We start from the raw sequence: 13,890 nt of genomic DNA on the forward strand, positions 1-13,890 counted from the left end.
CGGTTTGTTGGAGTTGTGTAGTTATTATTATTAAACTTTCATCATGTTTTCATTGACTCCCTACAAATAACATAATTTGCTTCAACAATTTGTTTAGCTTTTGTAATTTTAAAAGAAGGAAATGATGATGCATTTCCATTCATTGATTTAAATTTAATTTTTGTTCCATCTTGAACTAATTTCCTCTTTTTAAAAAACAAAAATCAGCAAAGAGATGAGAATAAAATATACAAAAGGTAGAAAGCTGAATGAACTACAAAAAAAATATTAAATAAAACACATATACATATTTATAATATGTGTTCTTTCTGCACAAAAAAAATTGTATTAGTTACAATAATAAAAATAGTGAAGCCAGCAGGAAGTGATAATTACAATTTTCAACTCATCCCCTCTTGCCTATCTCACTATTCCCTTTCTTTTTCAGAGAAAATAACTAAAAAAGTAAGTAAACAAGAGAGAGGATAGTAATAAATAAAATGAAATCAACAATACAATATTTTAAGGGAAAATTTGATTTTACTTTTTCTTTACTTTTCACTGTTTCTGTTTCTTGATTACTTTTACTTCCTTTCATTTCTTTCTTTTTATTCCCATGACCGTGCTATGGTGTTACGGATATGTGTGTAAGTGAGGAGTGTTGTGTGGATTTGCTTCTATTATTGTTTACTTGCCTTTGGTTGTATACCACACACCTGCTTATGTTTTCCCATATGTGTACGCCTGTAGATAACAGTGTGGGAGTTTACTCCGTGACGTTTTCTCATAAATGTCTAGAGGCAAATGATTAAAGTAATTTTTTTGTTTAATGTATATCTGTATATGTTTGTCTGTTTATGTGTATGTGTGTTTGTGTGTACGTATTTGACATGTTCAGCAATATGTTTAGATTATCCAATTATATCTTTTCTTTTCTATTTTCTTATATTGTTTACTTGTCACTGTTTTACTTTCAGGAAGGTATATAAATTAAGCTGAAGCAACGTTATGTTCATTTGTGTATTAGACACATGAGTTTATTTCCAAGCAGATGATATATGCGTGAACGCGTGTGTTTAACTTTATAATGTCTTATACTAAAGATGTATCCAAATATTGCCATGCTAATACCTTGTGAGGCTTATTGTACTTTTGTGTTGTGAAATAGTCAAGTAGTTGCTGTGTAACTTTTGTGTTATTTTTTAGATAATGTGTGTTTTCTTAGTCTAATATCTTTAATAAATGATTTGACAGCTGCTTGCATGTGAGGGTTTCATTCCTCTTCTTTGCTTAAAAATGTGCAGAGACTGGAATCCTTTATATAAATGAAGTGAAATGCATAACTTATAAATTGCATTTCCACTTTCACATATTGTAATATTATTGAGTATCAAAAGGGAAATGATGAATCATGTAATAGGAAGTCATTCACAACATGGTAATAGAGCAATTCATCTTCGAAGCTATCACGGAACAAGCTTTTTATTGTAATGCTTATTTGTGGAATAGCTCATGCTTTATGAATGCTTGAGGATGGAGCGTTGTAACATTTTTAAAAGTAATATAAGTAAACTAGCAACCAAATTATCGTTTTTGTTTCTTCCTTCATAATCACTATAAGCTAAGCTATTAGTCTATTAGCAATAATTAATATGACTACTAGTAGGGCAAAAGATGAGAAATAAGAAATTAATTTATAGGAATGATTTGATAGTTTGAAGGGTGTGTAATTATCATGTCTCTTATACTAATGACGGATTATGCTAGAGAGAATGTGATTTGTGAGGTATTTGTGATTCTCTGAAGTGATACAGCGGTGCATGGGAACTCGTCGTAAGGATAAAAAAAATAAATAATGTGCGGTATGTAATTTTTAAACCTCACATTGATGAGGTTGTGAGGCATAAAATAACTCTTGCCATTTTCCCAACGTGGCCAACAGTCCAAGAACTAGTGTAGTACTGCAGTAATGATACAGTGATGTTAAATTGAAAGCGAAAAATAAATATGAATGGCGTAAAAAGGGGGAAGGAAGTAGTGATGGTGGCGTAATCGATTGTTACTGTGTTTCATGACAAATTCTCTACATTCAATGATTCTAGAGGAAACAAGTACGTACCATAGCAGTGGTTACTGTGTTTCCATAAGGAGTAAGTTATATTTACTGGAAAATGTGGTATTAAGAAATGTTATATGTGAGTAGCAATATACCTCAACACAGAGATGTACGCTCATGTAATCACTACACACAAAAAAGTTCTGAAAGTTTTGAACGCGTTGAGCGGATTGATACGTCTCTCCAACCTTGAGTTGAAATGCGCAACCCTTGAGTGTTGAGTTGGGATACATATTTTTAGATGTCACTAGAGCTTGATGTGTGGAATGAAACTCTAGAGCTCATGCATATGGCTAATGCTTACCGTGGGCAAAACTTGTCGATGTTGGTACGATGATATGCGATTTGTTGGCAGTGATAGCTTTCAGCGGATTGTATGGTAGGTGGTGTTTTTTTTTCTGCCACAGGCGGCAATGGCAGTGTTGACTAATTTTTGAATTACTCAGAAGGGAAATTTCTCTGTTTAAGTGATGATCATGTTGAATCGTTGATAAAATCAACGGAATTATCCATAAGTTAGTTTTAATTGGAGGAAAATGAAATAGGAGAACTGCCCACGTTGATGTGTTGCGGACAAAGAAAAGTGAGTGGTATGCATATTTTAGAACCCAGTATTTTTCTTTCTCATCTGATGTGCTTCCCTAATGTTTGGATCTGAGGAATACCTAATGATGATTAATGCGGTTAGAGTTAGGGCATTCTTTTGTGATGCTGAATATTGTATCTATTGATAACAACAATCGATACGCCATACTCAAACATAAATGAATTCTCACACATAAACGCTGCTTCTGGTATCGCCAACCGTTATGTTCAATAGCTCGTTACGTGGAGCATGAGTGGATGTGACAGTGAATGTTCCTTCATCAAAGACAGCTGCGTGATGCTTAACTCAGAATATGTCAATGGTATCGTATTATAGCCAAGTTTAAGTTTAATAATAATAGTGATGTGTGTGGGAAAAGTGAGATTGTACCATTGCAGTGGGTGAACCGTTTCGTTTGGGACGTATTGCATTCTGCTGTGTGATTAAGCGCCGAGTTTTTCTGCAAATATACGTATGATATTTAGTTGCTGTCGACCCGCCGAATCGGTGTGTGGTTAGTGTAAAGCATTATGCGAACATAGGTTAGTAATGCACAGTGTTTAGAAGGCGAATGTGCCATTCAAGTAACCTTGATTTATACGTAACGTTTCTTACCTTTTTGTGGTGTTTCACTGTGATCATTCCGAGCGATGTAGTTTATGCTGTTAATGTCACTCAAAGCAATCTGATATTTTTTATGATTGTCACTGCAGCATCTCTTTCTATAAGTTTCTTTACTTTTTTTTAAAAAAGGCATCATTATAAAGCTTGAAAAAGATGTCATAGCTCTTTAACCCTTTACACCCTCTCAAAATATGCCATGAAAAATGTAAAACTTGCCAGTTGTTTTCACGGTTGCGGCTCTGTAAGAAAGTGAATATTTCACACTTTGGAGAGCTAATTTTGCTACGAAGTGGTTAAGGCCACCTATTCGCAGTGGCAGCCCTTGAGGTGAAAACCACATATACTAACGTATCGACAGCAGTAATGAGGACATGTGTCAGCATGGGACGTATGTTTCACTACAGTGTCACAGAGGTTTTAAAGCACAGTGGGCACGGGAGGTGAATTAGTTGTAGATCTCTTTGTGCCTTAACCTTTCGTGCTATTCTTTTTTTTCTCTCTGGAACTGATACAGTCTGGGGAGGCAGTGTGCTCAAGCTTTGCTAAGTTTTTGGAAGCAGGACTCACGACCCATCCCCCACTGTGTAATGTATGATGACCAGATTTGTTCTGAGGGAGCGTCAAACCAATCGTGTACGATGGGCGTGTAGAACAGGAAGTAAAGGAAGGTGTGTTATTATATGCAAATGCAGATGAAATACTGCTCACAACACCTAAAGAAAGCAAAGTCACTCCTGACGGTTTTGATCATTTTATCAGTGTATCACAATCTAATCACCTTTGCTGCTGTAGAAGGCTCATTGCATAGTTGTGTGTATTTTGCTTTCAGAGCTTGAGACAACCAGTCACTTACCGACCACTGTGGAGAGTGATCACGATGATGTCGTCGGCTTTCCTGTATGGAAGGAAGTATCATTTTGCTCTTCTGCTCGCGTAATTGTGTTCCTTTGTGTATCCGTGGAGTAGCGTTGTTATTGAAAAGAGGGATGATGAGTAGAATGGCGACTCAACACTTTTTCTTGTACTGAAGAAATACCAAGAGTTTTTTTCAGCAGGACAGACCTGCGGTGGCCATGTGGTTTAGATACCTCAGGGACAACTTCCATATTGCACAAGGAGAACTTCTGCGTCTTGAGGTGGCATGGCGCATGCTAGTGTTGGGATATCTGTACATTGGAATAGCAAGGTCTTCCAGGGAAGGAAGAGGGATACATAAGCCAGTGAAGGGCTGCACAGGTGCTGTGTCAGGTGTGAAGGTGATAGATGGCTCTAAGGAAGTGTCAGATGTGATTATACTCGGCAAGAGGTTGCTGCTCAAGGTTTTGATTATATACTTCCCGAGACGATCAAATGTCGCGTAACTTACGTTGGAAGAAAGTTTAGGGGGAGCAATGGGATGAGGGAAGTCCCCACTGGATTGTTTGGTCGGATATACAACATGATAAGTGGAAGGTTTGTTGAAGAAGAACGCAGGTACACCACATCCAATAGGTGAGAAGGCAGTAATGGCCGTCTGAATGGTGTAGGTGTTGATTCCACAAATGATTACCTCTCTGATAAATTTGAGATATAGGAAAGTATAAGGTGAATTATATCTAGCTGCGTTGAGGAATGCCAATATGAGTATTGTTTTGTAGTTACTTCAATTTTTCAAGTGATCGCGAAAAAAAATTTTGTTCTTGCTGTTGATGTTATTTTTGGGGCAACTACCATCTACTGGAGAACCCTTATATTTAATGTTTTACCTACAAATAACAAACTAAGATGTAACAATCATCAACAAGGAAGTTGAGGTCACAAAGACACAGCACTATGGAGAAGGGCGAAGATGGGGATGCAAGGTTAATGGGCTACGTGAGGAGTTTTTAGAGCACCCGTGGCAGCAGCTGTGCGTGTGTTGTGATGTTGTCGACGTGCCGCAAGTCGAAGGCAGTAACGGAGCCATTTTCTAACAAAGTCATAAACCTCTGTACAGAGGCCAAGTACACAGCCCATCTGGCAAATCACATCGTAGTGGAGGCAGAAAAGCGGGAGCGCGAAATATCCACCATACAAATTTATGCAGAGGCATGGGATCTTGTTGCCGCAGCTAAAAACCAAACAGAGAAAGGGGCCACGACATACGCCCTTGCCACATACATTTCCAACGTAGCGGCGACAGCAAGGTGGGTCCGCAATTGGAAACACAAAGCAGCAGGGGCAACTGCGAAGTTGCTGTACAGGAGATCAGCGCTAACGTAGACGTTACAAGCGATGCGAGTAAAGGGACAGTCAGGAGCGGGACAAGTAACTAAACAACAAGGCGTCATCTCATCATGTTCACACAAGGAAACGCCGACTTTAAGCGACGAAGGGGATTGCGGGCGACAAGGCAGTGATGCTAACCATCCAGAATCAATTGCCGTAAATTTAAGGACAGCTACACACATCAAACTGGTACATGGCAGAAAACTAAGACCTCTGGCGTTAGAGCACTCAGTTGACGTACAAGGAATGGCGGTGGTGAAAACGGAAGTGCAAGCCGATGGCTGCAAGGCCGTATCAGTCAGTGGATATTATGCCAAATTCGTAGCATCAACGAAAGAAAATGACAGTAGCAGCACCGTAGCACCGATAAATATATTTGATGGCAACAATTCGAGTACAAGTTGCGTCGAACTAAAAGACGCCACGAAGAAATCAGAGAAGGATAACGACCTGCTGATAAACAAAATATGCAACTACATGAAAAAACCTGATCCTCAGATCATAAACATATCCACTATAACGCCTGCCATGTTAGCAAACACAACTGCAGTCCGAGTGGCGTTCAGAAGCTTCATTCATGCAGCAACCGGTAAAGCACCTAGCGACGGCGAAATCGAGTTTCAACTAAGAAACCTTTACGGATGGGACAAGCAACACTTCACAAGAGACTTCATAACAATTCTGAAGACAAAGAACGTGACGTACCACACTGACTCAGGATTCGTAACTGAGACATTTCTTGATGCAGCTAAAAACGAAAACGCACACAAGGTGCTCATCTATCTAAAAAGTCAAAGAGCGACAACACAGGCAAAGCAACCAAAGACAGACGAGAGCGAAATCAAAGGCCCGGTCTGCGGAGGTGAGGGCCAAGAGGAGTGCAAGTCAGGTGCAAGGAAAGACCCGGAGAAACCGAACGAAACTTAAATGCGGAAATGGCCTAAAGCACTTCAGTGGATGATGGCACAACAAGGAGAAAATTCCAAAGGAATACAGCAGGAAGGTTGTAAAGACGACTGCGCATCGGAAGAGGAAACTTGTGACGGCGCAGCTGGCATTTCTGCTTTGATGAGTATTTCTCTGTTCATGGCATTTTTTCTTCTAGCATAAAAATTTATTGGAATATCTTAATGTAGTAGAATTTGCATTTTTATGGAAATATATTATTATACGAAACCGTATCTTTGTTGAAATAACTTGTATATATTTTACATCCATTTTGAAAATATTTTATACAATTCTTAAATGTGCGTTTGTATTTCAAAGCTTTTTGCAAACATGAGGAGACTTAAAGAGATCTTTTTTGTTGTGTAAATTTGATCTTTGAATGTAAAGTGGTATATTGGTGGAGTGTTGAAAATGGGTGCGAGAAAGATTTTTTCAATTATGGTTTATTCAATTAATTTGATGTTTACCTTTGAAAATGTTTAAATGTTTTCAAATATTTTTGACTTGTGGGTATAACGTGGTAGAGCGATAGGGGTGTGAAAAATGAGTGTGATTATGAAAACTTGCTATTTTGGTTTATTTTTTTTGTAATAGATATTAAGAGTAGTTTAAGGTTATGATGCTAATAGCAGTGTAGTAATAGTGAGCGTGTCATGTAAGTGTACATACTAACATTATGGTAAAAGTGGTGGTGCAGAACGACCGGAAGCAAAACAGAGACACTTAACACGACGCCAAGGATGCAATGGAGGTGAGAAAGTGACTGGGAGAGGGATAAAACGAGGAATGTTATTCAAATGATGACTTAGACAGGAGGGGAAAAATGGAGTTGGAGTATGCGCAGTTTTTTCATTGTACATTTATCCTGCACGTGCTCCACTAGCTGCTCTGCTACTTTCTATACTCTGCATATCTTTGGAAGATGTTTAAATAGCCATGAATCAGTCCCCGCTTCCTCCATTGAAACTGTTCCTTTTTTGTCTCTACTAGGGAAAATTTTTCGAAATGGCGTTTTCTCCCCTCCATATTATGGAATGTCTGTAATACCAACGGCTGGGAAGATGGGGATGGGATATTCAGCTTTTCTGGCGATCTTCTCCCTTTTATTTCTTGATTGTATTTCCTTTTGTAAGAGGATAGAGTGGGTTCATTGTGGCCACTTATTTTAAAGATACCCATTAGGAATTGGGCCAGCTGCCACTGTTATATATTTTTTTTATTCAGGCTCTCTATACCTTTTTTTTCCTTAGTGGAAGTAATATCGGGCACACCAGTGGATGGGTTGGTGACTCCTCACATTTGACCTTCAGCAAGTTTTACACTGCTTCCTTCTTCGGCTTACCGTGTCTCTCTTGAAGATGCCTTGTCCGGTACTGCTTCTGTGTGCACCTCATTGGGCAGTACGGGCGTTGGGTCGTTTCCTGCATTGTAGGAGTTATTATTACCAATTCATCTTTCTTCTTCCTTTTAACAGTTGTGGCACCTTATGGTAGGTTCGTGTGTGCCACACCAGTGAGTGTTGTGTCTTGTATGCACTATCACACCTTGCACACACAAAATTTATTCCTTCTTCTAGTACTGTGTGCCTCCATATTTTTGGCCTTTTCTCGGTCTTTTCCAATCAATTGTTTCCCCTGCCTCTTGAAATGCCTTTTTTCTCACTAAATGATCTTACAAGGATCCTTTCCTGGCTCTTGAATGTTTTATTTGCTACCTTGAACTCAAAGACTCATTGTGTCTTGTTTTTTTCACGCATATGACAAAGAAGTCAACTCTAATGGTACTTCTTTCCACACATGGAGCATTTTTCTTTAAGTGGCCTTTCTTTCTCTTTGAAGTCTCCTGTAGTATTGTCTGACTTTGGAATGCATTTGTGTCTGGTCAGTTAAGTTTTACTCTTTAGAATTATTTTACGCCTTTGATACTCAAGTTTGTCCTTTTTACAATCCGTTTCCTCTATGCTATGCTCTGCCGGTTGATTCTCATTTTTCGTCTTCTGTTTGCTGCTATTCAGGATGTTTTGTTAGCATATGCCTTTTTAATCATTCATAAAACACATATTTCATATGGAACCATCGACACCCTAGCTTTTCTTTTTCCTCATCTGCCTCTTCTTTTATGCTCCTTTTCTGTTGATTCCCAACCTGCGATATCATTTACTTGTATGTGTGACCATGTGCTCCACTAGTAAACCACTTCTCCCAAAATTCATTTCACAAACATGGCAGTCTTAGTTACCTTTATATGCCTTAACTGCCAATTTTGCAATCTTTGTCATTTCCAGTGCTCTTTCGTTTTCTGAACCGTGTTTATCAGGCAAACTGCTCTAGTTTGACGACGTGCGCGCACCACGTTGCACAACGGGGATATTATGGGCTCATTTTGTCTTACCGTTACCTGTGATGACTGTGTTTCCGTATTATCGTTCTGTGTACTTCTCGCTTTCCCATTCACAGCTGGCTCCAGTTCCACATAGTCACCACGACGCTATCTACACTCAGACTGCTCCATTGTTTTTGTCAGTACACAACGTAGCCATCCGAATTGTTTAGAGACCCTTTTCAAATTGCGCTAGTAATGATTTTTCCATCCTGTCCATTTTGGATATTTTCTGCGTAGGTCTAATATGGTTGAGTAGAGCACTGCGATTTGTTTGTGATGTTTGGACCTCTTCGAATTCATTGTCCCCTTCTCGATGGATTTGCCTTTCTATACATGTGACTATGTCCGTGATCCATGCTGGATATGCCCTTAGCATTTTATCGTCTTTCTCTGCTTCTTTGTCAACTGTTTCATTTATTGGGACCCTGCAGTGAGAATACAAACTGGAAGTTGACCGCTACTCTTAGCTTCACAATATGCAGAATTAGTTTCCACATTCGTTTCAGTATTGCCTTTGTTACTGCCGCAAGTCCGGGTTTAAGCGTCATTAAGAGCGACAATAAGTCTGTGAATATAGATACTTTTGTTTTTGTGATTTTCATTTACCTCGATTATCTTTACGAGCCGTTTGAGACCTGCCTCTATTGCTACACTTTCCATCCTATAGTTGCAGGCCAACGATCCAGCACCCATATGTACTCTCTTAATTTTTCCATGTAGGTGTGACATTATCGTTCCTGCACCTAAGCAGACATCTAATACCGCCGACCCATCTGCCCGCATACAACAGTCATAGTTTTTAAAACACTGTACCAGTTTCACTGTTTTTACTTTCTTAACTTTGTCTTTTGCGTTAGCTTTTAGACTCCTGATGGTTTGATGTTAAAATATACTGTCTTCGCAATTTGCAATAGGGTCTCATCTTGTGGTTTTCCTGGTTTATCTGTTTCGCCGCATATATGACTTACCCTGACCATTTTTATGTGAACTGGATGTTCTTGTTGGAACATATTATCTTCCGCGTCAGCATACTTTGCGCTCCCGACTTTCAATCTCAGGTAGTACCCCGTTACTCTACGGTACGCCACTTCGTTGCTCAGTGGCTTTAAACAAGCCTCTAAAAGAGAATATGTTCGGTTTTCTGATTTCGGTATGCTTGCCACAATGTTAGCAGCATTAGCATTCTGTTTTTACAGCTTTTCTCTATCCGATGGCGATGCATTAAACCGCGATGACAATATACTATAGCTAAACTTCGCCTGAACAAGAGCCAAACAGAATGCTCTTATTATTTCTCTACAGGGGCGATGTCAACTGCCCTAAGCTTCATTAGTCACATGTTTTCTGCTGTTTGTAGGAAGTGTGGATGTTTGCTTACTTCGTCCTTTATGTGGCTGTATTGTCAATCCCAGTAACTTTAGCGTTCTATTTTCCTTTAAAGCTTCCCCCTACTTTTAGTCTTATCCGGTTTGTGTCCCTTGATACAAATAGCGTATACTCCCCTTTATCACTGACATCTCCATGAAGTGCAACGCTGGCAACTTCTCTGTACAATTAAGTCCTATCTGTACTGTTTTCCTGATCTCTCGAATATTTTGGATGAGCACATTATTGTGAGGTAATCAGCAAACAATCCATACGCCAATCCTGGAATCATTTTAATTATTGAACTTAGCGAGCATGGGCTACTGCTACATTAAACAGTAGTAGGCCTAGCACTAACTGTTGGGGACGCCGCATTTCAGCTGTATTTTTTCTGACTTCGTGTTGTCGATTCTTACTCGTGCAGTCCTTACTTTATAAAAGCCGCGCTATCCAGGCAAACAGGTGCAACTTCATTCCGAATTCGTGTAGTGCCTTGTTTGTATATCGGTGATCTACAGAGTCAAATAATCTAGCATGATCAATAAATACTGCTGCTTCTTTTTTCTCCTGTTACTCTCTCTGTTACAGCTTGTTGTAGTGTCACTGGTTTGAATGACGCCATTTTTGTCACAAGTTTATTATGCTTTAGCAGCGGAATAATTATAAAAGGTTTCCATTTTTTCGGAAGTTAACTGTTTTTCACACTGCAGTTAAATAGTCTCAACAGCTCTTTGACCAATCGTTCCAAGCTGTCTGAATTCTTCGCAATGAATTTCGTAGTATTCCGAAGCAGTTACAGAGGAGAGCTCTTTTACTGCAGTTTCCAGTTCGGCTTCTGTAGTTGGTGTGAAAGTCCTTTTCCTGGTGATCGGAATTTGCATGTTCGGTCCTCCTAGTGCCTTTGTTGACCGCTCCATGTACATTGTTGCAAGCTTGTGTGCCTGCTGGCGCTTAGTCAATGGATGTCCATTCACTACCACTACTGCTAATGTAAGCAGACGTGTGGCGTAAATAGACGTTACGATATTCCAGCTGGGGGGATTTGTGACTTCCAATTTGGAGACATTTTCTTTCTATCCTTAAAGGGTCGTGTCCGCAAGTACTTTTCTTCTTCTTCATCTACCCGGTGCATCTCTCATGCTTTCGTCCAGACACTTCATTATCTGCTTACCTATTTTTGTCAATTCCTTCGTCTATAAAGGCGGTTCTATACCCTTACCTTTCTGTATGGTTTTCGTGGCTGCTTGTTTTATGCCTCTCTTGATGGCTTCATTTAGCGCATCCGCACCCTTTAGTTATTTCTTCATTCTTGTTGAAAAGAACGTAACAATAACTTTTCGGATTTTTTTAAAACCCACTTTATTCCACGCGTGTAAAGCCCTGGCCAGGCTTTGAGGGTGCAATCACCTCTGCACCATCACTCACAAAAGCGCCAAAAGTGATTCAAAAATGGTCGCTATCAGGACTCAGTGTAATTCTCCAATTTAATACTTCACAGTCTGTGCATTGCGATGTCTGTTTAAGACAATACAGCCGTTCCCGCCTGACGACGGGTTTCTTTTCTGGTGTTTGCTATCTTAGTATCGTTTTCGATACACCAATAAACAATGCATGCCCCTTTGCTGTCATTATTCTGCAGTGGGTTCCATAACTCATGATGTGAGTTGAAATCTGCCCCTACTACAAGAGGACCGTTTTCTACCGCTGATTGTTCCAACGCTGTTTTGGAAACCATCGATTTTCTAGGAAAATAAGCTGAAACAACCGTCAAATTCACATCAGCCGAAAATTGTAGCGTTGCTGTGACTCTTTCTGGGACTCGCTTGCCAAGTGACACAGTTCTACTCCCACTCTATCTTTCACTAAAATTAAAACGCAACCCCTATGTGCTGTTTTTTCTAAACCTACATGCTGGTATCCACTATTTTAAGCACAGTAGATTCCACCGGGGCCACGCTCCTATCCTGCAATAGGCAGAAGACCACATAATCCTCTTGAAGCCGCCTCTCCAAGGCAAGTCGTTTTACTTGAGGTTACACCCCAGTGTTCCACTTGACTCCTTGAATCATGGGAAGAGGATTCTTCTCAACGTCCAGTTAATAAGCAGCATGTTTCGCTTCACATGTAGCAAAGCACGCTTGCACGTGCAGAGGAGCAGTCTAATATATTTTTTCACCCCAGAGTGCCGATTCTGCTGTTTGCTCCTTCTCTGATCGCCGAAAGCCTCTTTACCGCCACATTCCCGTCGGACTGGGTTTAATGAGGGCACTTGGCTTCTTTCTGGATAGAGTACTAGACCCTGGCGCAACGATGAGGTGACCGGCTTCACCAGGGAAATTTTCATAGTTTTTATAAAATTGAACAAAAATCCTTTAAATTCTAAAATTCTACAAAGCCGATAAAAGCGAAAGAAATTGGAGCCAGTTGTTTGTTTACTAGAAAACTACCATTTCTGCACATTTCTTTTTCGGATTCGGTCTCACCCTCTTTACCCTTTCTGAAGGCACAATTTTGTTTTTCATCTGTTTTTTCATTCTCACAAGTCCCTTTGGTTTGGTGTCTTGCACACCCACTTGCGGTTGATGACCCTCCGGTTTCTTGGGTTGCTTGCACAACCGATTTTTTGGATCTTTTTCGCATTTGTTAGTTGTAGAGTTATATTTGCAGCCCGCGTCTGGTTTACATTCATCTGGGGTTGTTATTGTTGTGCAGTCTGTTTCTTGCTGCGGCTTGGAGTTAGCTGTGTTTGTTGTGCTAGCTGGGGCATGTGCGTGGGCCGCTTTGGGCCTTCGGTTTGCGTGAGTTTCTATCTTAGACACTAGTATTTTTAGCCGTTCGAATTCATCCGTTGCTAGCTTGTTAGCTGCTTTTTGCCGCTCTCTCTGCTTCAGCCACTGCGCTATCGTTTTTATTTTTACCAACTAGGGTATTTTGTTAAATTCCACGACGTCCCCGGTCGCTGCGTTTTGGTACTTTATGCACGCACCGGTATTTGATGCGTCACATGTGGCCGTCGCTTCGCCTAGCATGGCGGTCGTCGAAGTGGATGTCAGCTTGTTTTCGATGTTCTCCACCGCCGCCGTGAGTTTGTGATTTGTGATAGTATTGGTGGTTCTTTGCAGCCGCATTTTTCGTAGTATGTTGTAAGTGGCTACCTGTGGTTCATTTCTGGCCGACCAGGTGGGATGGGTGTACTCTGCAATACATAGTTTGTTGGTTTGTGTGTTTGGTACTACACAGAAGCAGAACAGAGTACCGAGTGTTGTTTTCACTGCTGCTGTTGCTCCGCTGTTACACGCAGCGTCGTATTTTTTTGCCGTGCTTGTGAATTCCTTTGCGCTGTCAACGGGTTCGTTGTCTGTTAGTGCTTCTCTCAGCTCTTTTATCATGGCTTCTTCTGTTTTGATCTCTTCTTTGTTTGCCGCCGCTGAGTAGACGTCGAATGCTGCATCTTCCATTTGGCTGACGTCGACACTAGTTTCTCGTAGTTGACTCGCGTCGGCTGCGTCTAGTACGTGATATTTCTTTATTTTTTCTGCGGCCCCTTTGGTGTTGGCAGCCATAGCTGCAGCCGTCCACGTCGATCATTTTTCTTTCCAGTCTGTGTTGAGGCTTGCCGGTTGGTCGATGCTGCCGCTGTTGC

At 40.4% G+C, this 13,890-nt stretch overlaps 2 pseudogenes, besides 3 other annotated features; one reads left to right on the forward strand and one right to left on the reverse strand.

Annotated features, from left to right (window-relative positions):
• Positions 1-13,890: part of a sequence feature (sequence corresponds to BAC RPCI93-36E18) that runs on past both edges of the window.
• Positions 258-299: a sequence feature (AT_rich).
• Positions 5,208-6,662, forward strand: Tb927.2.6350 (annotated as a pseudogene).
• Positions 8,778-12,581: a mobile genetic element.
• Tb927.2.6360 lies at positions 12,626-13,849 on the reverse strand (annotated as a pseudogene).

The sequence above is a fragment of the Trypanosoma brucei genome, chromosome 2 (genome assembly GCF_000002445.2).
Source record: "Trypanosoma brucei brucei TREU927 chromosome 2, complete sequence".
NCBI classification, from domain to species: Eukaryota; Euglenozoa; class Kinetoplastea; order Trypanosomatida; family Trypanosomatidae; genus Trypanosoma; species Trypanosoma brucei.